General features: G+C 41.0%; 1 pseudogene; it reads left to right on the top strand.

The window, feature by feature from the left end:
- The first annotated feature begins 16,320 nt into the window (after positions 1 to 16,320).
- LOC100771989 lies at positions 16,321 to 17,570 on the top strand (annotated as a pseudogene).
- The last annotated feature ends 6,377 nt before the right edge of the window (positions 17,571 to 23,947 follow it).

Below are 23,947 nucleotides of genomic sequence, written 5' to 3'. Positions count from 1 at the left end.
AAACACAACACATATTTGCAGCGTACAGAAGGACATACCACATCACGTGTGGTTTAAAGGTAAGTATTTAGAATGCAATTAGAAAATCACATTAGTTTAGGAAGAGGTAGTAATAGGAGTTACTCATGGGGCCATGAACTCTCAAGGCATGTGTAGTTGAAGTACTAGGCATGATTTTCTACCTGTTGCATGAGACTTAAATCCAATTAGAGCATTGTCAGTTAACTATAAAACTACACTATCTCACTCACCATTGCAGAACTGTTGACTGTTGTGGTTAATTGGCTTTCCAGCTGGGTAGGACTACCAAATGCCCTCCTTCCTTGGTAGCCTGCATAGCGCCTTCTGATACTATGAGAGTGACTGCTCAGGGGTGAGACTTCCAGATCAGACCCAGCCAACTACCCCAAGTCTTGTGTCGAGATGCATTGTGTGATCAGCAATAGGACTTTACCTTTGAATTCTGGAAGCCAACCTAGAGCAAGCACAATGGCTGCATTGTTTTAGGGCATCTCTTGGACTCCCTTGGCCAACAACTTGAGAGGAGCTTTCTCATGAATGGTATTTGGTGTTTTGTTAGTTCATGGCTCTTTTGGGGAACATTATTACTCTTGGTAGTATAACTTCTTTAACACACACACACACACACATGTGATTTTCAATAAATATAAAATAATGACTCATCTACTCTTTTTCAGTTGTCCCGCCTTTCTCCCTCTTCTCTCTTCTTCTGTGTTGTCCTCTCCCCTCCTTCTCTTGTTAAAGCTTTCTTTTTCTATCCCTGCTTCATAACACCTGTGTCTTATTATACCCCTCTCTACCGCAGTTCCAGACCATGGTCCCTTTTACTTCCCTGGGTTCTTCAGTTACACCAGGTTATATACAAACATCTAAAGGTTTGGAACTGGAATCCACAAGTTAGAAAGAACATGTGGCATTTGTTTTTCTGGGTCTGGGTTATTTCATTCATTTTATTCAGTATAATGCATTCTAGTTTCATCCATTTACCTGCAAACTTCACCATTTCATTTTTCTTTACAGCTGAGTAGAGTTCTGTTGTGTCATATGTATCATATTTTCATTATTCATCTGCCAGTTGAAGGATATTTAAGTTATTTCCATTACCCAGCTATTGTGAGTAGAATAGCCATGAACATTGCTGAGCACATAATTGTGGAATAGGATGCTGAGTCCTTTGGCCATATGCCAAGGAGTGGTATAGCTGGGTCATATGGTTTATTTATTATTAGCTTTTTGAGAATTCTGAAAGCTGATTTCTAGAGTGGCTGTACCAGTTTGCCACACCACCAACAGTGGGTGAGGGACAGTCAGCCTGTCTTTACATCCCCACCAGCATTTGCTGTCAGCTAGCCATTCTGACTGGGGTGAAATGAAATCTCAAAGTTGTTTTGATTCACATTTTCCTAATTGGAAGTTACAAAGGAATGGGGATGGGCTGAGAGAAGGTACTGAGTGGTTGGCATGGTAGAAAGATGGAGATGCTGGGTATGGACCACATGTGGTGACTATGGATCCTGGTAGGTAGTGGGGCTGGGGTTAGTGGTGATTCTCAGAGAAATGGTGGTAGGCCGAGAGAAGGCTCATTTCGAGTTTTTGTAGATAATCAGTTTATCATCTTTGTAATGCACTGGTGTCTTTTATTACTTATTCAGTTGTTTGTGTCCTCCTTATTAAGTTGTATAACCAGCCACTTACGAATTACTATTGACTTTATAAGAAGCCATGAACAGGAGACATTAGTCCAAATTAATATCTATTACAAGATTTTTTTATCAAATACAGAAAATGTATTGCCTTAGTTAGGGTTTCTATTGCTGTCATAAAACACCATGACTAAAAACAATTTGGAAAGGAAAGGGTATATTTCATCTTATAGCTTGTAGTCCTTCTTTTAGAAAAGTCAGTGCAGAAACTCAGGCCATGAAGGAGTGCTGCTTACTGGCCTGATTTCTATGGCTTGCCCAACATGCTTTCTTCTACCACCCCGCAGCATCTGCCAGCGGTTGGCCCCACCCCCAATGGGTTGGGCTCTCCCACACTAATCATTAATTAAGAAAATGTCCCACAGGCTTGTCTATAGGGCAGTGTTCTAGAGGCATTTTCTCAGTTGTGGTTCCCTCTCTTCAGATAACTTGTGTCAAGCTGATGATAAACTAGCTAGGATTCTCCCTGCATCCTAGTGATAAGGAGTAGATAACTCATTGAATTGAGGAAAGGAATTGAGTAAACACTCCTTAAAATAAACATAGAAACATACTACAGATTATTAGTTACCAAAGAAGTCAACTTATAAACATGAGTTTCTATTGTATATCTATTAGCAATTGAACAGACTCATTGTACAATATGCTACTAAGGATGTAGTGTGGGTTTTTAATGTACGGGTAGCTTGTGAAATGGTACAATGGCTTTAGGAAGCTAGGACAGTTTCCTAGTTTTAACCCCAATGTAAAAAAACAAAAAATCCCTAACATATAATTCTACACATAAAGTGTACTTGTTCATAGTACTTGTATTCAGTATTGCTCAAAGTGAAAAGCAAGCCACATGTCATTCAGCATATGAATGACAAAACAAGTTGTAGTTTTTATACAATGGGCTACTACCTAACAACAAAAAGGAACAAACAGTGAATGCATGCCAAACATGGATGCACATTAGGAAGTTTGCATAAAAGAAACACAAACCAGGACGTATATTATAGTTCTATTTATTTGAAAGTCTGGAACAGGAAAGACTAAATTATAATGATACAAGCAAAACAAGATGAAATGGAAATAGGGATGGGGTGGTAGCTTTGAAGGAATGAGAAGGCTGAGAGTGAGGCTCCATGGTGGAATGTTTGTCCAGGATTGCTGAGCCCTTAGGTTTGGTCTATAGTGGAAAAAAAAGAGTGGAAAAACATCTGTGGTTGATGACAGTGTTCTAAATCATGACTGAAATGGTGGCTGTGCAGAATATACATGAGATCACTGAACTGCATACTTAAAATGGATACACTTATATAAATTATACTTCAATAAGACAATTGAAAATGTTATTTTTTAATTCAGTAGAGTATTGCTTAATTCAGAGATAGTCCACTTTTCAAAAATTTGTAAATATATTTTATTTTTATGTGATCCTTATAGGATTTATTTATTTATTTATTGCTCAGTAAATGCATATATTTGGGTCTCTTCTCATGAATATTGCTAATTTTACTGGTAATGCTTTTAATTTGCAAGCTCTAGAAGCTATATATTTTTCTCCCTCCTTGGCTTTCAAAACTCACCTTTCATTTTGTCTTAGTTCTTTTTAACACTGCTCTTTCTCCATCTCTTTAAATATAATACTTCTCATTTCTGTCATTTTTTTTTCTGGTTGTACTCTAGAAGTAATCTTCAGTGTTCCTTGTGTCAATTGGTGTTCTTTTGATACACAACACAGAAATGGATTTGTGCTAAATTATGGAGCAGGGAATACAGACAAAGCTATAAATTAGTAGAGCTAGAAGGAGCCACAATCATGGGCTCATATCAAGACTAACAGGTGCAGGCATGGCAAACTCCAGCCCTCCCTGAGGACTGAAGTGGCAGGGAGGGAAATCCCACTTATTTAGAGATTTGTGAGCTGCCTCTTGGACTGGTCTATTATAATTTCCTCCATATTCTGAGGGTATTTCTCTCTTTGTTCTGAGATTTGTTTGCATAAGGACCTTGCTTTCTTATTTTGTTGGCATAAAAGGATATTTCTGCAGATGTGCTATTTGCCAAAGTAGGTCACAGAAAACTTGGTGCCCAGTACTGGCCTCAGTTCTCAGACAGTCTGATCCAGCAGAGTGTATGAAAATTCACAATCTCAGACAAGTGCAACCTCGAGGCTTAAAGTACACATTTCCCACTTAGATGTATTGCCTGAGATAAATTGGACTTTTCAAGACAGAAGGGGACATAGCCCTTTTCTTCCCATGCCAGGGAAATTAAAACTGTAGTGCTGGTTCTGGGCATTCTTATTGGGATGTATTCATTCGGATACCTCAGGGAGCAGTGGGGCTGTCCCTAGTGACTCTACATGGCACAGGCATGGGTTACTGAACTAGGACACAGGCAGAAGGAGACCCCAAACTAAGTTTCTCTAGCTTCCTTTTCCTGGAGGAAGTGGCTTGTGGTCTCCTAGGAAGGGGATAATAAGTTGTCAGTAATGAGTTAAAATTCAAATGTTTTGTATTAGCAGATCATCAACTTTCAATACATGGTGTGTGAATGTACAATACAGGGAGTGGCAAACTATTAATATCTTTTTGTGTGGACTTTATGACCATACCATGAACTGAATCTTTGGAATAGAAAAAAAATACAAAACACCAATATTTTGCTTTCTCATACTAAGAAAGCTGTCAGGCTCACTATAGGCACATTTTAGGTAATATTTTAATTAAGCCAACTGATTCTGTTCCCTTTGCTTGCTATTATTTATCACCTATTTGAATCTCCCAAAGTATAACACTGCCAACATCAATATTTGGTACAATGGTCAAAGTTTATTTTTTTGTTTTGTTTTTCCACACAGGGTTTTTCTGTGTAGCTCTGGCTGTCCTGGAACTCACTCTAAACCAAGTTGGCCTCCACCTGCCTCTGCCTCCCTAGTGCTGAGATTAAAGTCATGCATCATCACTTTTTCCATTAGTCAAGTACTTCAACATGGTTTTATCACTACTTCTCTACATAAGTGAATGCTAAGAATTTCTCATATTTTTTTGAGGCTTCCAAAGACTTCTGAGGTTTATGCTCTCTCACTCTCCTCTCTTTCTGTCTCTCTGTCTGTCTCTGTCTCTGTCTCTGTCCGTGTGTGTGTGTGTGTGTGTGTGTGTGTGTGTGTGTGTGTGTGTGTCTCCTCCCAAAGCAACAGAGTAGGCCATTTGGGGTTAGAGTAGCTGTTTGAAATAAAACCCTTCACCTGACTTTGCTCCTGGTAAATGGAGAGATTCAGTCCAGCCTTCAGCTCTTGGTTCATAGAAAGAATTTAGAAAGATAGATGTAGTAACTACCAATATTAATTAATAACCTCTGAAGAAGGCAAATAGATGTGAGAAGATACTGTCAGTAGAATACGGAATGTCTGGGAAGAAGTGAGGCAGACCAGAGATGACCATCTGTTTTCCTCTCAGAAAAATAGATGGCAGACACCATCACTTGGGGGAAGCAGCATTGACTATAATTGGCTTCAATTCAATTGTTATGAAGAGTACTGCAGAAAACTTAGACAAAGTTAGTACAAACTCCCTTGTGTACTAGTCCTGTGGCTCAAAGGAGAACGAGGAGGAACCCAAGCTCATACCAATACTCTCAAAAAGGCCACAACAGCAACAACTGTCAACCCCCACTTAAAGCACATGTTAGGCAGGGGTGGACATCAGGCCTGTACTTGCTTTCCAGTGAAGCGTAGGACACCCAGGTAGACATACCTTCTTTAAGTTGGAAGAGGGATTCCTCATGAACTCTTTCTGTCTACTGGTGTCTCTTTCATTCATATGCAAACTAGAAAAGGCACTGAAAGGTATGTCTGCTACTTTCTAGCTGGCACACACTATGTACATAGCTGAATGAATGACTACATCAGTCTTCTACTGGCCAATTCAGCTTATTTTGGGGTGAAATAGGTATGGATTTGTTTGGGAAAGGTATGTAAAGAAACATAAGGACAGGTTTTATTAGTTTTCATTCCTGGAAACAGATGAGGCATGCTTCAGCTCTTGGAAAGTTTGATGACTGGCTTTGTGGCTTCTTCATACTCTCTTATTCTGGCAACAGCAATCTGAGGTTTGCCATTTTCTTGTTGGAGGGGGTGGCTGAGCAATGATGTCAAATCAATGGCCTTCAGATGGGATGAAATCTGGATTAGAACCTGCTTTGCTAAGAGAGCAATCCAGAACCAGCTGAGATGATCTTAATAGTTTTTTTTTATTTTAAAGACTGATTGTTTTTATAGTATGAGTGCTTGCATGAATGTAATTGAGTCATGTTGGTTCAGTGAAAGTGGAAGCCAGAAGAGGGCATTAGATAACCATCAATTGGAGTGGCATGGATGGCTGTAAGCCACCATGTGGGTGCTGGAAATCAGACATGGATCTTCTCCAAGAACCACCAGTGCTCTTAACTGCTGAGCCATCTCTCCTGCCCTCATCTTTTGTAGTTTTAAATAGAATCTTCAAACACCATTATACGGGGCTTCAGCCTACACTTACATCCTTGGGAAAACATCCAGTAGCCAGTATTGGCTTCTCTGAATCTCTAGCTCTCCCATGATTAGCATTGTGACTACATGATGTGGAACTAAAAGGCATGACACTAATGTCACCAACGTCTATGTTGGTCCTGAGGTTTTCTGGCAATATGGTTTCACAAAAGATGCTGGAGGCTGAGGCTCTGGGTTAACCTCAGGCATACAGTGCTCTTGCCGGGCAGCTTGAGGATGACCTCTCAAAGAGTCATAGAAGTCATGCCTTTCCAAAGAGAGGAGTGGTCCCACTGGCAGCCTGTAAGCAGGCATAGGCACTTGCTTGTCTTCTGATATTCTCTCTTTCTCCTCTTTTTCTTCATAAAGATCTATTTAATTTTATTTTTATGCGTGTGGATGTTTTGCCTGCATCTGTGTCTGTGCAACATGTGAATGAGTTTCTGGTGCCTGCAGAGGCCAGATGAAGGTGTCAGATTCCCTGAGATTGGAGTTACAGACATCTGTGAGCTACCATGTGTGTGCTGGGAATCAAACTTGGGTCCACTGGAATTACAGAGTGCTCTTAACTGCTGAGCTATTTTTCCAGCCCCATTCTTCCAGTCTTAAGTTTTTTTTTTTTAATTCTTCATCTCTCTCATGACTTGACAGTGGTTTATCATAGAATTAGAGGTGATATCAATCATTGCCAGCCATCTTGGACAGAATGGACATTAATTTTAGATTATATTGATCAAGGTAGCATAGTTAAATATTATTTGATTAAAGAGTCCCTTGCTTATTTTCTGTGCAGTTCTACTGGAGTTGGGAGACTTTCCTTCTGTGTGGGATCTTTGGGACATTACTTACCTCTGGTTTCTAGCTTGGTGCCACTTTTTGTGCTCACTGAACACACATTCCCTGGCAAGCTTGTGTTTGTGGCGTTGCCTTCCTTCTAATGGCATTATAATCTGTTCTGCTTGGAAATAGAAATGTGCTGAAATTTCTTTCCCTTAGGGATTTCTATAGAGGTTGTTATCACAGGGCTGTGAACATGCTGCCAGGACAAAGGCAGAAAACATGCTAGCGTGCCAGTCCTAGATGGGTGGGAGAAGAGAGGCTAAACAAAGTGGGAGCGTGGGCTTGTGTTTCCCCCCGACTATTCAAATACATCCAACACAATTTGTTTCAGGGCCGAGGACAATCAGACTCCGTATCTCTGAACTCTGACTTGACAAAGAAAAAGAAACAAGGTACAACTCAGAGAAAAAAAAATTAAATCCATTCATCAAAATTAATCCACATGGATAAGGAAGGCTAGCTGTACAGAACAAAGAGGGAAATGCATTTCAGTTTTATCTTTCTCTCCAAGTGGAAGCCCAATGTTTATGGGAAAGCAAAGCTCAGAACACTTCACTTTTGATGTTTCTAAACACTGTTCTTGAACCTGTAGATTATTGCTTTGCCTTTTAACACCAGTCCGCGAAGGTGATTCCTGTTTATTCTGTTCTTCCTTTTCTTTTCCTTTAAAAAAACTTTTCCTTTTGTTGTTGTTAAAGAGGAATAAATCCTGATAGGCAGATGACAAGAGCCAGTGCTTTTCTTTGCAGGGAAGTGTGCCAAATACTCTTTAGTGAAAAAGTCTCCTTTCAAAGGGATGCTATTTAAAAAAATCCCATTATGGCATCCAGGTACTCTGGAGAGATAATTGTAGGTACCAATTATGAATGAATGAATGAATTAATGAATGAACGAATAAACAAATAAAAGCACATGACCCGTTTCATCACCTGAAGGGATAGACTGCTGAAAGGGGTTTTCTGATAGTTGACTGACATCTGACAGGGCTTTTTTTTTTCTTCTTAAAACAACAACAAAAACAACAACAACAACAACAAAAACCATCTTCAAATAGCTTCCTGTGGACTCAGGGTTCTGACCCCACATTTGTTTGCTTTGTGTGAGCTCCTCAAGAGAAAGATGCTATCAGGTGCATGTGTGCCATGGGAATTGGCTCACAAAGACAAAGGTTGCATAGGGTTCATAGTGACTTGCATTTTTATAACATCTACAGCATCTAGGCAGAATGATAAGGTTGATTTTTATTTTCTAAAAGGATTACTTTTCATTAAAAAAACCCTCTTGAGTATAAAGTATACTTTATGTGAGTATAAAGGTTATGTTAGGAGAAAAAGCAAAAGCAAAAACAAAAACACTTTTCCTTTATTCTCCTCATTCGACATCCAGCGTGCTAAGCCCCATACAATGAGGCTCAAGCATTTTATTTACTCGATTATCTGAAAATTTCTACTTCTTTTGAAAGCCTTCATTTGGCCATAACACATAGGAGGTAGGGGAGGGGGACCCACTTCAGAAGAGAATAAATTGGGGGCAAGAGAGATGGTTCAATAGCTCTTTGCTGTTCTTGCAGAGAACCTGAGTTTGGTTCACTACACCCAAAAGGCAGCTCGAAACTGCCATAATTCCCATTCTAGGGGATCTGATGACTGGTTCTGGGCTCTGCAGACACCAGGCATGTAAATACATACAAGAAAACTCTCATACACACAAGAAATAAACAAAGTGAAAAGACAATATTGGAAGAGTTTAATCCAACTCATAAAGACTTCGATTAAAAAAAAGTGTTTTGGATCATCTGTCTGAGCTCCTTCAAACAATAGTCATCCCAACTTGCATGGGCATTTCTGGTGATTATCAACATGATCTTGAGAGTTTATCTCACAGGGGAAATCACCAGAAGCTGCTTCTTATTTTGAGATAAAGCCTGGATACCTGTAATTTCTACATCACAGAAAACCACAAAGCATGTGATTAATCAGTTCTTAGGAAACAATAGATGTTTTAGTCTCTTCAAATATTTGAGAAAAATAATTGTGACCCTTCAGAGGTCTTTCCACTTCAAGATCCTCCTTGATATCAAATGCACTTGCTTTCTTGTAGGATACAGTCTTCAGTGTATCCAGCTGGTACCTATGGATACAATGATGGTCCTTGTCTATAAATTCCAGTTTATTTCAGTTGAATAAGTTTACTTAAATCAAGTTGTTATGGAACCTCCCCACATATCTGACTTACTAGAAGAACCTTGGAAAACTTCTTTTCACTTGAGGATAATCAGCTTCAGTTGATATGAGGCTGGCATTTAGTCATCAGTATCTTCTAAAAAGCCTCTCACTGTAGTAGTAAGACAACATTAGTTGTCATCAGGTAGGAGTTTAAGACTGGAGCTACAATTATCTAATAAATGCACAACCAGGCTCCTATCTGAGCATTTCTGGAAAATAAATGTTACCAATTATCAAATACTTTCTTGGTGCCTGGCATCAGGCTAACTGTGATCTCACTTAAATATAAAATGTATAAAGAAAACTCGTAGCTTACAGTCACCAAGTAACGTAGCCAAGGTGATACTGGATAGAATACATAGTCAAGGAGATCCCACATCATGTTGCCTGGACCTCCAGGTAACCTTTCTCATGCCATTTTTTTAATAGAACAAGAGCCTGAAGTGGCAGTGGTATACAAGGGTAAGATGTTAGCCTTCAACAAGCCTGTGCATGAAAGCTCAATGGAGGCCTTTCACTGTCCACATCACTGGGGATATGGCACTGGGAAGACCCCAGTAGGATAAGGGCTTTGCACCATTGTGTTGTCCTTCCTTGAGGAACCAAAACTGAAGATGAAGGAGAGAGTTCTCAGAGGCCAAGTGGTCTAACTACAATTGTATTCGGTAGAGAGACAGCCAGGGGGATTTTTGTAAGTCCCCATCCTGGCCTTCATGTTCATCTCCCTTTTGTGTTTCATAAAAGAGCAGGGGGCCTTTCTCTAAGGAAGAAGAGGATGACATTCATAAATGACTAAAGAAAATGATCACTTGTGACACATTCATTGCTCCATTCTCAGTGCTTATTCCTAAAATCCTTCCAGCCTTGAAGAGCTCCATGGCTGCCATATGCCAACCAAAAACTGTCCATTCCATTCTGAGCATCTCAATAAACTGCTTCCTTAGGACACATTGCCCTCTCTGCTGGCCAGTGTTATGTTAACTTGACACAGGTTAGTTATTTAAGAGGAGGGAACCTCAATTGAGAAGATGCCTTCATAAGATCAGGCTGTAGGCAAGCCTGTAGGGCATTTTTTAAATTAGCAATTGACGTGAGAGGGTGCAGCTCATTGTGAGTAGGGCCATATCTGGGCACCAGGCTCTGATTTCTATAAGAAGCAGGCTGAAAAAGCCACGTCGAGCAAGCCAGTAAGCAGCATCCTCCATGGCCTCTGCATCAGCTCCTGCCTCCAGGTTCCTGCCCTGATATGTTTGAGCTCCTGTCCTGACTTCCTTTGATGATGAAGAGTGTTGTGGTATAGTAAGTCAAATAAACTCTTTTTCCACAAGTGCCTTTTGGTCCTAGTATTTCATCACATCAGTAGAAACCCTAACCAGGACACCCCCCATCCTCTGCTCCCAAATCCTGTTCGGATGTCCCTGAGGCTTTCTTAGTAACGGCAGTGATGGAAAGATTAGAGCCCCAGGTGAATGTTTCTCATTACTTTATTTTGTAATAGGTAAGTTAAAAAAATCAAAACTTTTGTTTCCCAGTATTTGATTCTTTGCTGATCATTTTAGCCTTTCACCTTGTAAGCATTCAATGACTTGAGTAGAAGCTACTCTGTTATTTGTATGTCTTGACAGTGGCAGGTAACAACCTAGTACTGACTGGATTACATATTATTTTTGTCTTTTACCTATCACAAATTAAATATTGGACTAGACTAAATGTGTATCTTGTTGACATAGTAGTCATGGGCAATCTATGTTGCTTTAGTGTACTCATTCGATATTTTAGTTTCGTTCCCCTAGGAGCTGATCTTGAGGGCAGGTTATTATTTTTAGTTCACAAAAAAACTGACCTAGAAATGAAGAACTTATGCAGGTAAAGAAGAAGAAAGTGATTGGGAAATCCTGAAGCCTCCTTCCACAGTGCCCCCACTTAATTGCATAGAGAAATGGTGGGAAATAATGCTGAACACAAACCTTAGAATTATCATGCCTAGGAGTAAAGGTGGTAAGGTATTTATTTATACTCCACATCCAATGTGTGTCAATCCATGGGGCATGGACCACCTCTGATTGCTCTTGGATACATGTCTCCTTTAAAGATGCTTTGTGCTCTGAACCTGTAATCCTAATAGTTGAAAAGCTAAGGCAGGAGGATTAAAATTTTAAAGTCAATCTGAGATATATTGTAACATCCTTTTTAAGAAGAAATAAGATCACAAAACTGGCTGTCCAAAGTCTGGGTGAGCAACCTTGGAAGTCCTAAGTGCCGGGGAAACATGGTGTTCAGATAAAATGTTATTTAAGAGGAGGGAACCTCAATTGAGAAGACGCCTTCATAAGATCAGGCTGTAGGCAAGCCTGTAGGGCATTTTTTAAATTAGCAATTGACGTGAGAGGGTGCAGCTCATTGTGAGTAGGGCCATATCTGGGCACCAGGCTCTGATTTCTATAAGAAGCAGGCTGAAAAACCGAAGTTACTAGAGTGAGGAAGAGCCAAGGATGCAAAAGGCCCTGGATTTGTTCTCTATCACCACCTTTAAAAGAAGGTTATTTTGGTTTATAATCATGTTTCAAAAAATTTGAATCTGTAATCTCTTTTCTAAAATATTTGTATTATTATTATTTGTTGCTGAGATGGGGTCTCATTATGTAGAGCTGGCTTGAACTCAGAGATCTGCCTGTGTCTGCCTTCCAAGTACTGAGATTAAAAGAATGCACGTCATGCCTAGTGGTTTATATTATTTGAATTAAATCTCCATGCACTTAGTAGTCATATCCACCAAACTGCTAGCTATTCACGGCATAGTAATGCAAAAATTGATAGTGAGAGTTCAAGTATTTAGATTACAGCATAATACAATTTAAAAACAAAGGCCTGATGAGATAGCTCAGTGGTTAACAGCAGTTTTCAGTTCCTGCCCTTATGTGGGGGTGGCTGGCAACCTCTCCTTCCTACCTCTGGAAATGCTTGTTCTTACAGAATTCTCTCTCATAGCCAAGTGTTACAATGTGAGCATCCCAAACCACCTAAAGAGGCACAGAGGTGTTCCCATCACACAGACAAAGTCAGCTCCTGCTACTACATCTTGCCATGTGGTGACAAGCCAGCCAAGATGTCCTTATGATTACCATAGCTGAGATCTGATCACATCTAGTAGGACTCTGTGTATGAGCACTGACTGTCTAACTGAGCCCAACGTATAGAACAGAGAGATCCATGAATGTTATCTTGCTTTAAGTCACAAGAGTTTTCAGAGTGGGGGAATATTGTCATGTTGAAGATGGCTCACAGAAGTATCTAACTGGGCTTCTGGGTAGTGGTTTTACTATTTATTGCAAGAGTCTTTTCAGTGAATGAGATCATTGGTTGTGAGCAAGGGGATGATTTTGAGGAGTCTAAAGAAATGGAAAGAACAACGTACAGATGGATAAACCAAGGGGAAACAGCAGACCAGTTGTGCTGAGGCCAGATGATGAGGAACTCAAGAGTCTATTCATCAAGGAGGTTCTTGTGTTTGAGGTTTAAGGCAGGTGTCTGACTCTGCTAAGTAATTTTAATTGTTGTCTTACGCTCACAGCCTTATCAACTAATTAGAACGCCATGGTGCCTCTGACTTGTCTCCACATATGCTAATTGGCTTTGATCATGCTCATTCATTCATCCAAAGATATATCCTGCTAGGTGTTAAAAAGATCATAGAGCCAAAAGCCAAGCTTCCTTCTCTTGAAAAGCTTGAGGTGTCTTTGATACCTAAATATGGAAGAAATGGGAAAAAACGCAGAGCAGAAAGTGATCCATGGGAAAACAGGTCTTCTGAGTGCTCCAGGTGTTAAAAAAGAATGACTGTGAATTTCCACTCAGAGAGGGGACTACAGTTAGACCTATCTTGAATTGCTAAAATGACCCCAAATCTGACACCATAGTAATACTTTCAAAATTGGCTGGTTTCCTTATTGTTATGAAATAAAAACAATGATAGCAAATAGCTCAATGACACTAATGTATATGTACTAAGATCTAATCTAAGTGCTGTGAGTGGATAAACTTACTTTAAAATATAATCCAGTCTTCCCAGAATCCTTTGCAGTAGAGCATTATTGTCCCAGTGGTCAAAGCAGCTATAGAGTCACTAAGTAGCCTGTGCTCATACAGCAAGTGATGGCAAGCTGGGATCTGAACCTTAGCATCCACTACCAATTGACACAGCACCACCTCTTACCATAAAGCTATGTGTTTTCTAAATAAGGTTAAATCTTTTAAAAATTCGATTTCTTCATGTTATTTTATGTATGTGTTTTTCCTGCATGTATGTATGTATAGTATACCAAGTGCATGCTTGGTGCCTGCAGAGGTTAGAATAGGGAGATCAGAATAGGGCATCAGATATCCAGCAACTGGAGTTACAAAAGTTTGTGAATCACCATGCGGGTGCTGAGAATCAAACCTGGTTTCTCTGCAAGAGCTACCGGTGTTCTTAACCCCTGAGCCATATTTCCAGCCCTATGTGAGTTTTTAAATGACAAATTGGTAACTCACTTTTGTCTCACTTGCACATGAGATAGTGATACCATCGAATCCATCTACCAATCTTACTCACATTTCACACTTTAACATAGGACAAAATTGATTTTGTTTGCTATGGATATTTCACTAAGTAAAATAGAATCAGAACTTCATTACATCAGGAGAGACCAGTAACTCAGTAACTAACTCAGTGTGTGTCTTCTTTTTCACCCATTGCTTTGGTAAAACTGCAGATTATTTGATAAAGCTCAAAACACAGGATTGAGCCTGGTTGAAAGCATGCTGGGTCTGCAGCATGTCTTCATCTGTTTTGTTTTTTAGACAGGGTCTCACTATGGAGCTCTGGCTGTCCTAGAACTCATTATGTAGACTAGGCTGGCCTTGAACTCACAGAGATCCTATTGTCTCTGCCTTCCAAGTGTTGTGATTAAAGGATTGCACAATGCCCAGCTTGCAGTTTTTACTTCCCTTCACTGCTCTTGTCACATCTACTCGGTTCATCCAGGAATAAAACAACTTGTAGTGCAAAGATGAAGAAGAGTATGCCTATGGCAAGAATATTCCTGTGTCTTAATGTGGCGTAGGCAGAGATGCAGGGCAATCTTCATGTGTGGCTTTCCCAGTTGTTTGTGGGTTTGTTTCATTTGATACTCCAATAAACTGTACTCAATGCTGACCTCTTCTGAAGAAAAATCACAGCTTAATTAGCTTCCAATGGCAATTAGGAGCTGATCTCAGTACACTAAACTTCTTATCTTTAAATGGATCAGACTCAGTCGAAAGTTTGGATCCTTTTATATAGGCCATAGTAACAATGGGATGTACTATTTATTGAGAACAGATTATTTGACAGTCTATGCTCTAAGTTTTCTTTCCCTTTGTAATTTTTCTTTTGGTGGGCTGGTACTGGGATTTGAACCCTAGGGTCCTGTACCTACTAAGCACATGGCATGCCCTTAGCTCTTTTCACTGCATTACACCCCAGCCTCTCATTTACTCTTTGACACAATCTTCTGAAGTAGAAACTATTGTAATCTCATTTTAAAAACTGAAATAAGGACTGGGGAGATGGCATAGGGCTAAAGGGCTTGCTGCACAGCATGAAGATCTGAGTTCTGATCCCAAGGACCCATATACCAGGTGTGATGGTGTGGACCTGAAACTTCAAGGTTAGTAGATCCTGGGGGCTCACTGGCCTGTCAGTTCAGCTGAAATAGTGAGCTTCAGGTCTAGTAAGAGACCCTCAAAAAATGGCCTAGAAAGTAATTGAAGAAGTTATCCCTATGTTGACTTTTGGCCTCCACATGGACTAACACAAGGGCATGCACCTGTGCACACATGTATCCACCACACATCCAAGTTGAAACAGCAGGTTCACCGACTGTTAGTAACTTCTAACAGCCACATAGTTCAGTTTGGATCTGAGAATAATTTGTCACCTTTTGAGGACAGAGCTCATTAGGTAAGCATGGCTATGTTCTTGTCTAATGCTGAAACTGGAGATATCACACTCGGAGTTCACCCAGTGTGTACCATCCATTTTGAAATTAGATGCTCATATTTGATAACTGGTAGTATGTGCCTGTAATTGGACAACCCTGGAGGTAGAGGCATGAAGATGGCTTCAAGTTGGAAGCCAGTCTGTTCTACAAAGAGGGTTCTAGGCCAAAAGAGCCACATAGCAAAATCCTGTCTCAAGAAACAAAATCAAAAGAAAACAGCAAGAAAGGTGTCACTGTCTGGCAATAGTCTGGTGAATCTAGCAGAGGCCTTAGGAACTGATTAAAACGGAAGGCAGTTTTCGTGAGTGGTGGCTGGGTCAGGTCCTAACTGCTCTAGCCCAGCTGTACACTTCAGGGAAAGCATAGCTGCTAGCAGAGCTCCACAGCAGGATTTTGTAGGATACTAATTATTTTGTCGGCTTCTCTTGCGGAATACTGATTTTTTTTTTTTTTAAAAGACCTATCTGTTGAATCTCCTCCAATCCCAGTCTAAGATATTTCTGTCTTAATTAACACATCAATGGGCACTACAGGATTAATAAAAGATTATTCTTGGAAGGTGCTTAGGGTATAGAATGTCCAGGCCCCTCTGCCCCTCTTCTTCTCATTTCATCTCCCATTTTGGAATCCAGCGGGTACCCTCCTGATTGCAGTCCTGAATATATGTGTTGGCAGCAGCTGCTAAGGGAATAAACAGGACATGACAGATGTGTCAACAACTAGGGTAGACTGGCTCGGATTGAAATTGCTCTTCAAGTGAGTTTGAGCCAAACAGCTCACAGACATCCGTTTGTGGTACTTTATTAAGCTAAAATATTAGTTAAAAGCGCAATAAATGTATACTAGAGTTAGTGAGTTTTACAAAAATTCAAAAGTGTAATGTTTTGATTGGAAGATCAAATTTAAAAATAAGAGTTTATGCTTCTCTTGCCAGTCATCTTCATTAGAGTGATGCTATCTTTAAACCTTGTGAGGCAAACCCTGACATAACTGTCATGATGCCCAGGGAAGACAGGGCGACCTGGAAGTCCAACTGCTTACTTAAAAAATAATTCAGCTAAAATGCCTCACTGTGGGAGCAGACAAAGTGAGTTCCAAGCAGATGCACAAAATCTAAGTGTTCCTGTGAGGGAAGGCTGTGGCACTGATGGGCAGGAACACTGTGATACTCATGGCCATCCGAGGGTATCTGGAAAACAACCCTATCTGGAGCTGATGGGGGACGTCCTTCTGTGTGCTGTGAATATTTTGTCTCTCTTATTGGTTGCTGAATAAATCTGTTTCAGCCAATGGATGGGCAGGATTTAGCCAGGTGGGAAATCCAAACAGGGATAGAGAAAGGCAGTAGGTGGCATCACAGAGATGCCATGTAGCTGCCAGGGATGTAGTATGCCCAGGCATTTTCCAGTAAGATAAGACCACATGGAGATACACAGATTAATAGAAATGGGTTAATAATTAAGAGAGCTAGCCAAAAAGAAGCCTGAGCAATAGGCCAAAGAGTTATAATTAATATAAGCCTCTGTGTGTTTATTTGGGGCTAAATGGCCCCAGGACCAGGCAGGACAGAAAATCTGTCTACATGGAGCAAAAGCTGCCTCTGATCCAGGGAGACACTGTGGGCTTTGTGTTCACCAAGGAGGACCTCATTGAAGTTAGGGACATGCTGCTGGCCAATTAGGTGCTGGCTGCTGTCAGTGCTGGTGTTCATTGCTCCATGTGAGGTCACTGTGCCAGTCCAGAACACTAGCCTGAGGCTGGAGAAGACCTCTTTCTTCCATGCTTTAGGCATTATCACTAAAATCTCCAGGTATGGAACAATTGAAATTCTGAGACAAAATAGGAGCAATTAAAGCCACACTGCCTAATATACTGAATATCTCTCCCTTCTCCTTGGGGGTTATCATCCAGCATGTGTTTAACAGTGGCAGGTTTTTTTTTTTTTTTTTTTTTTTTTTTTTACACAGAAATGCTTGACATTGTAGAGCAGACTCCTCCTTCTTACAGGGTGGTTGAATGTTGCCAGTGTAAGTCTCCGGATTGGTTACCAGACTGTTACCTCATTGGCACACCGTATCATCAGTGGGTACAATCGGGTCCTGGCTTATCTGTAGAGACTGAGTATACCTTCCCACTTGATGAAAAGGTCAAGGCCTTCTTGGCTGATCCATCTGCATTTGTGGCTGTTACCCGTGTTGCTACCACCCCCTACCTTTTGATTTTCTTTTTGCTGCAGCTGCAGCTGTAGCAAAAGGCTGAAACCAAGGAAAAGTTGGAGGAATCAGAAGAGGATATAGGACTTGGTCTCATTGACCAATCCCCTCAACGGAACTAACCCAGGCAGCTCAATTTGAGAAACATGAAAATAAAGGCTTACTCCTCTCACAGGAAAACCCACAGAAAAGGCTAGCCTGGCTCATAGGAACTCACAGAGTCTGAACCAACAACCAGAGCATCTGCAAGGGACTGACCTAGGCCCTCTACATATATGTGACAGTTGTGTAGCTTGGTCTACTTGTGGGACTCCTAACAATGGGGGAAGGGGCTGCTCCTAATTCTTTGGCTGGCTCTTGAGAACCTATTCCTCATATTGGATTGCCTTGCTCAGACTTAATACAATTGGAGGTGCTTAGTCTTACTGCAACTTGATTTGCCATGCCTTGTTGATACCTAGGGGAGGCCTGCCCCTTTCTAAACAGTGGATGGGGGCAGAGTGGGGGAGGAGGAAAGAAATAGGAGGTGAGGAGGAAACTGGTAGGAATGTAAAATAAACAAAAAGTGTAAAAAAGGAGTTCCTTGTATGCCTAACCACTGGCTATGCACATTCTGTAGTCACTGGCCCCAATATTTCCCTCAGACTGATTTTGGTCATCCTTTAGTTTTAGCCATCATCACTTCAACCAAGGCTTTGAGGATGATACCCAGACTAAATTTAGATTGGAGATTCTTGTTTAACTTTTTTGAGGTTCAATGTAGTACTTTGGAGTTTGAAGGGCTCCCTAAAGTGGTTCCTTCTATCTTTTAAAAAGTAAATAAATCATTTACTTTTATTTCATGTGCACTGGTGTTTTGCCTGCATGTATGTCTGTGTGAGGGTGTTGGATCCTGGAGTTTCAGACAATTGTAAGCTGCCATGTGGGTACTGGGAATTGAATCCAGGTCCTCTGGAAGAGCAGTCAGTGCTCTTAACAGCTGAGCCATCTCTCCAGCTCTGATGCACCAGGATTTTCTAGAGCAAGCACTAACCCAAGTGGAAAAGGGTACAATGCTCCTTTTCTGAGTGTTGACACTTCAGCGTCACAGACATCTCATTTTGCCCTTAAGATGTGTTTTATGTAGTACACTGAGTACTTCCTGCATCTACTTCACATGAGTTTTTATGAACTAATAGCCTTCTTCTTTTAGAGGACTATGACGGCCACACCCAGTCCACCACCATTCATAGATGAAGGAGTTGAGGCTGTATTGAATGCAATGACCTGGAGTGTCTCCCCTGAAATAGTGACTGGACTAGCTGGTGATCTGGCTCTCCCTCTGCCCTCCTGCCTTCCTGAAAACTTCTATAGCACTGCTTAGGGGATGTGAGTGTGTGTTAGAATCATCTAGGGGGCTTGCTAAATCCTGCTTCAGGTCTGTAGGTCCAGGGCAGGGCCAGTCAGGGTATCAAGTGGCATTTTACCTGTAACGGCGACCTTTAAGTGCTTACATGAGTGCTGTATGGATAAAAGACTCAACCTGTCCCCACTGCTTCTCGGTCTCTTGCCTCTCTAACATGGATGTTCTCATTAGGAATTCGTCCCTTGCTGTCCTCAGTCCTCAGTGACAGCCTCCCCAACCCTTTCCTTTTTATTCTCATTTCACTTCTTTTCTTTCTTCCAATGCTTTGTCTTGAATTATTCTCCTCCTATTTGCACAGTTTCATGCATATTGGCTTCTTTACAACTAGGCTAAAATCATCTTTAGGTGGGAAGTGTATCCTGTGTTTTCATAATTGTGACTATATATAAATTATTAACCAATATGTATAGATTAAGGACACCTTTCCATCAGTTTGACTGACACACATCAAAGGAGCATATATGATTTCCTTATTTGTGGATATGTTAAAAAGAAAAAAGAAAAATTAACTGTTATTGTTCTCACTAGCAATGCTCAATGCTTCATTCTTTTCCTGGGATTTTGCACAATGATTTTTTAAATATATTTTCTGAAACACCATTTGCTTTCTTCATCCAGGGCCAGTTCTAGCCAGTTGTTGCTTAGCAATAATAATGACATGTTGAGACTCCTCTGATGGACTTTGATGGCAGAGGTTGGCCAAGGGCAACTGGTTGGTTAATTGTGGCCTCCAGTCATCACCAGGTGATCAGTGCCTGAGAGGAAAGAAAGGCACTGGAGCTGCAGCACAGTGCATGGCAGATTGCATTTGTGGCACAAATTCACATTTCAAAAATTGAGTAGAAAGAAAACCTTAATATGCAGAACATTCTCATATCTTTGGAACATGGGGCAGCTACCTGGCCTAAAATAGCATATTTTTTTCTTTCTGAGAACTTCACAGGGTTATTTACAGGGTGTGTGGCTTCTGCTTTCTGGAATTCTCTGTGGATGATGGATGATGATGGCCACAGCACTGATGGCAGAAGGGCCACCTGAGGAATGGCCACTTGTAAAATGTCACTCTTAAACACAGCCATTTGTGAATGATTACAGTTTATGTTTGTTGTGCCCTTTTTATTGTAACTCAGAATAAACTCATATGCCTGGGGCCTTTTGGGTCAAGTTGAAGTTCACAGTGGATCACAAGCACTGGGTTATAAAATCCCTCTAAATAAAGGTTTCTATTGGAAACCTTGAACTGTTTCCTTGCCTTTAGGGAGGCTAATGCTGCCGGAGAGGGACTCATGATCACTCCTCCTGTTTGCCCCAGAGCTTTGTGGTCATGTTGCAATTAGTGATGTTGTAGGAGACCTACAGAGAATGTTGTCCTTGCTGATGGCTCTTTCTGTTGTTAGACTGGCATTGCTGTTACTATTTCCTAGAGTACCAGGCTCTTGAGTCTCCTCAGCATAGGACAGAACAGGCCAAGGGACTTGAAATATAGTGCAAACAATGAGAAACATGGATATAATCCCAAAGGGAGAGAAAACTGGGATGGCAGACAGGTATTCCTGTGCCCATTGTTACTAAGGAGGTGTGTGGTGTAGATGAGTTTATTTTGCTGTGAGCTAAAAATTCATTTTCAAGAAGCCCCAGTGGTAAGAAAGATCAGAGACATTTAATCTAGTGCTCCAGTCTTTAAGGGAGTTAGGCTACATGTAATTAACTAATTTTTCCATCTTCTTCACTAGAAGATTTCCCCCCTGTGATTTTCTACCTTTACTTTTAGACTTAGAGATACAATTTGTCAAATATCCTCCAAGCATTGGCTCACTAGTAAGAATTTCTGAACTTTGACTATGAGATACAGAGTGATGGTCCATCTATCTCAAGAAAGTTCCCAAAGGAATTTGAAGTTTGCTTTTAATTATGAGATCCACCTGGTTACAAATAGACACCTAGGGTGCTCCAGTGCTGTAATCCTTTAGTGCATGATACTTATACAACAAATAGATACCTATTGTTGGTGTGTTTATACCCACTGTGGGCTGTTGGTACTTCACTCTCCTTTGGAACATCCAGGCCCTAGAACACTGGAATGTTGATGCATTAGACAAGGCAGAATTGGGAGCAGGAGAAGGAAGGAAAATCTACAGAATAGAGAAATGATGTCTGAACCATGTCTCTTTAAGACTATATACTAGGCTCTATACACCCCATACATCCAGACCCACTAATCTTAAGATAGGACTCTGATGATGCTCAAAATCCACAGTGGCTGTCTCATGCCTATTCAGTGGAGTCTTAGCACTGCCTTCAGGCCTTCAAAGACTTGCCCCGCTGTCATTTTTAACCCAAAATATTTCCCCTTGCTTCCATTGCTTTCCATTTGTCTCTACTGCAGTGCCAGGCTCTCACAGCTACATGGTAAGCCACTTGTTGTCAGGGATCAATTTTGTCCATGTTCATACAATTGACAGCCTTGATCTCTGCCCCCTTCCTTCTAGAGAGAAACCACTCATCCCACTCTTCCTCCCTGGAGCCAACCTCTAATATTGCTGGGTTCAGTGTCAGCAAGTCTACAGCAGTCAGGGCTTAAAATTCAAACTGCCCTAGCTGGGCAGGTAAAAGTATCAGAGTCAAGCCCCAGCTGAGCTTTTGTATCTAAGTCCCAGGATTTGCCTGCTGCCTTGTGTTGAGCTGGACTTTGTGCCTGGGGTTTGTTATTGTTTTGTTTTCTGAGACAGTACAGGCCACAGAGAGGCCCAAAGCACCCTGTTCCTATTTACATCCTGAACTTACCTGCCTCCTGAACTTACCCAGAAACTCACCCCTTCCCTCCATTTAACTGTATAAACCTGTTTTGACCTTATCATCACCAAGACCCTTCTAAGCCTGCCTAGGCTGGACAGCAGGTCTCGGTCTGCTTAGCTTGCTGTCTGATTGCATTCCGATCTTAGATAAGTGTCTCTGCATATTGCCTAACTCCTCACTTGCAGGCTCCTAGAGTTTGTCTTTTATCTGGTTCATTCATGGATTTTGTGCTTACGTGCTGTTTAGCAGAAAGCCAAACTGTTCACTTTTGATAGTAAGGGATTTGAGCATAATCTGGGAAAATCTGCTATAATGCTTTGTTGGAAGTCTTGAGAGGAAAAGCAGTTGTTGGTCATGCTTTGGATGCTAAATATAGGTAAGGGAATCAAGACAACACACTTGGAAAAACTGGCATAAATTTACTATATGTTTCAATGCTGAACTTCTTGCAGATAAATGTATTATCTGTGCTTCCCATTTTCAAGTAAAGAGTTGTATTGTGAAAAATGTGTTGTGTGTTTTATCATATTTGTTCATCCATTTAACAGATTACCAAGCATCCAGTACTTTCTTCAGGAACAATTCCCCTCTATTTCTCTAGTGGGGAAGCTGATATTTAGGCAAACTGTATCATGGCAGACAGTGACAAGTGCTGAGCTGAGAAGCTGGGCGGCTGGGGAGTAGATAGCCATTGGGGCCATGGTTGTGGAAGAATGACCTGAAGAGATGACATTGATGCTGAAACTTCAGTGACAAGCAAGAGCCTTTTCTGCAGAGATTTACCTGGAGAGTATGCAGGTAGAGAGAACAGCTAGTGTGGAAATATCAAGACGAATATTCACAGCAGAGGTGGAAGGTGGCAGTTAACCAATGCCTAGCAGCAGATGAATGAACTCCCCAGACATATAACATCTATACTGCAGAATACTATTTAACCTTTAAAAGCAACCAAGACTGATGCATGCCACAGCCTGAATGGATTTTGAAAATACTAGATTGAGTAGAATAAACTAGACCCAAAAGACTACTTTTTATATGATTCTACTAAAGTGAAATATATAGAACAGTTAAGTCCATATTCTAGGAGTGGCTGCCAGTGGCTGTGGGATGGAGAGTGATTGCCTAATTGGCACAACATTTTCCTAGGGTGTGATGGAATAAATGCTTTGGAATTAGATTGGGGTGACTGTTGTAAAACACCGTGAATGGGACAATGTCACTGAATTGAGTCTTCATACTAGTTCATTGTGTGTTCTACAAATTATATCGAGATGACTAATTCTCAACGTGTGGGTTGTGACCCCTTGGGGTGAAGGACCTTTCATAGGGGTTGCCTAAGACTATCGGAAAACACAGATATTTACATTACAATTCATAACAGTAGCAAATTTCTGTTATGAAGTAGCAATGAAAATAATTTTAGGGTTGGGTGGTCACCATAATATGAGGAACTGTATTAAGGGGTCACAGCATTAAAAAGGTTGAGAACCACTGCTCTAGATTAATGAAAGTGCCAATGAGAGTTGACCTTGCTGTGTTTGACTGGAGCAGATCCATGGAGTGAGGATTTTCTGTTCCTTTCCCTGAGGCAAAACAGCTTTGTTTTCATCCTTTGCCCTGTAGCAATGGACCCTAAGACATATCTTCTACCTCTCACAGTCAATGGGTGTGGGACCAGGTCTTGGGGGCAAGAGAGTTTGCTGCCCCCTGCTGACAGCTGTGGTATCTGCTTCTTGCCCTCTTATAAACAGTTGTGCAAGCTGATGTTTGGAGTTCATATCTCCTTTCCAGTCCTCTCATGTTGTCCAATTTCTTGATAAATTTCCTTGGTGAGTTTCTGAAAACTCAAGGATTTCTTCTCACTTGTCGGTGGGAAGTTCCTTATTTCTCTAATGCTGTTCCAGGGATGACATGTCTTGCCTTTTGGGGAGACCCTGCCTCCCTGGAGTTCACTTTCCTTGGATGCCCAACAGGCTTGTCTCCATGGCAGTTTCAATTTTCTACCTTTTCTTATTCCTATCGTTAGGTTGGGAAGGATGCGGTTGTTACAATAAATCTTTCCGCCAAAAGCCGCTGAGCCCCACCGTCACGTGTACGCTTTATGCTAGCCACCTGCCTGAGTTAGGGCCCAAATGAATACACAGAAACTTGTATTAGGTACAAAGCTGCTTAGCCAATGACTAGGATTCTCATCTGCTAGCTCAGTCTTAA

This window comes from Cricetulus griseus, chromosome 2 (assembly GCF_003668045.3).
Source record: "Cricetulus griseus strain 17A/GY chromosome 2, alternate assembly CriGri-PICRH-1.0, whole genome shotgun sequence".
Lineage (NCBI taxonomy): Eukaryota > Metazoa > Chordata > Mammalia > Rodentia > Cricetidae > Cricetulus > Cricetulus griseus.
Note: the sequence above shows the minus strand (reverse complement) of the source record. Positions and strands in the feature narration are given on the sequence as shown.